Genomic DNA, 1,833 nt, shown 5'->3' with positions numbered 1-1,833 from the left:
TCTGGATCATTTAACTACAGATGTTTGTGACTAGCCATTTTATCCAGGTAGTACCGTCTCTCACCTTCTTAGAACCTTAGAAATTCAGTTTCCTGCTCTGCAGTAAATGGTCCATATTGCAGACTGGTGCCAATGGTAGCTCTTATTTAGAAAAATTGACAATATAAATAAATAATTTGCCATTATGGATTTCAATGTGTTTACAAATTTAAAAAATAGATTCTGGTAAAGACAAAACATCAAATAAGACTTTTTTAAAAAAAGCTAAACTGATGTACAACTGTAAACAATTAGTTTTCATATAATGGACAATGCACTAGGAGTGAATGCAAAAAAAAAAAACTTGGCTCAAACATTTAAAAGTTAGAAATTATTTAATGCTTGATATCTCACTTTCCCCAGATGTAAAAGCTTTCTCGATATTGTTTTTTTGCTGTTGTTGCTGATAGCTTTATTTTTATTACTATTGTGATAAAATGAATATAACAAAACATTCGACATTCAAACATTTTTGTATGTACAATTTATTAACATTAGTTAATTATGCAAACATTTCCAAATATCTTTTCTTCACCTTTACAGAAATAGTACAATGAACAACAGTTCCCTATTTCCCCCTCCCACCTGCCCATAGTAATCATTAAACACTTTGGCCTCTTCATTTGCCTCTTCTAAATATTTCATATAAGTGGCCTCATGCAACAGTTGTCCTTTTATGCCTGACTGATGTCACTTAGCACAATGTTTTCAAGGTTCATCCATGTCATAGCTTATGTCAAGGTTTCTTGCTCTTTATGTTGTTGTTAAGTGCTGTCAAGTTGGTTCTGACTCAGAGCGACCCTGTATAGGGTTTCCAAGGAGCAACTGGTGGAACGACTGATCCTGTGGTTCAAACTGACCTTGCAGTCCAGTGCTTTATTCCACAGTGCCACACCAGGATCTTTTTAAATTTAAAAATGTAAATAATAAATCAGAAAAATACTTTTTTGTAAAATTTTTTTTAAAGTTTTGAAGTTTAAGGAAATAATGATAATTGTGGTTGTTGTTAAGTGCTGTGGAGCCTGTTCCAACTCATAGTGACTCTGTGTAGTGTTTCTGAGGTTATAAATATTTATGGGAGCTGAAAGAGTCATCTTTCTCCCAAGTAGTAGCTGGTGGCTTGAACTACTGACCTTGTGATTCACAGCAAAGTTCTTACCCTACAGACCAACTGCCCCACCCAATGGTAAGGTAATCAGGGGCAAATGTAATTGTGCATTTAGTGAGAGTCAGAAAAAACATGATCTTTGTAGCACTTCAGACTTTAAAGCACTGCAGGCTACCGGAGGTTCAATTATGGGAAGAGCTGATGGGCTAGGTAAGAAAAATCACGTAGAAACTTCTAGTGACTGACAGAATCAGCCTCTTAAGATAGGACTGAGGTCCAAATGAAGATCAATGCGTGTCTATGGAACATGGTTGAACTTAGCTCATGTCTTCATTGCTGCCTTCCTCCACTTCCACTCATAAGAAGATCAAGGTGTTTCACCAGCCAGCTTCTTAGGCTGATGTTGTGTTCCCATTGAGGTTCAGTCTTGGAAGGGAGTTTATCCTGATGGGCTGATTTTTCTTGTCTTGATGTCTTCTAGGGGAACAACTTTCTTGTTCTTGTGACAGCCAGAACTCTGTTGTTGTTTTTTTCCCTGCTGGTCTTTCTTTCAAGAAGTATCTTCTGAATACACAGACTACCAAACATTTTGAAAACTACACACAAAAAAAGTAGACAAAATGATTGGGACATGTTAAAAATTAAAAACTTATGTGCATCAAAAGACTTCACCAGAAGAGTAAAAA

The sequence above is a fragment of the Chrysochloris asiatica genome, unplaced genomic scaffold (assembly GCF_000296735.1).
Source record: "Chrysochloris asiatica unplaced genomic scaffold, ChrAsi1.0 scaffold00158, whole genome shotgun sequence".
NCBI lineage: Eukaryota > Metazoa > Chordata > Mammalia > Afrosoricida > Chrysochloridae > Chrysochloris > Chrysochloris asiatica.
This window is presented reverse-complemented; position numbering follows the sequence as displayed.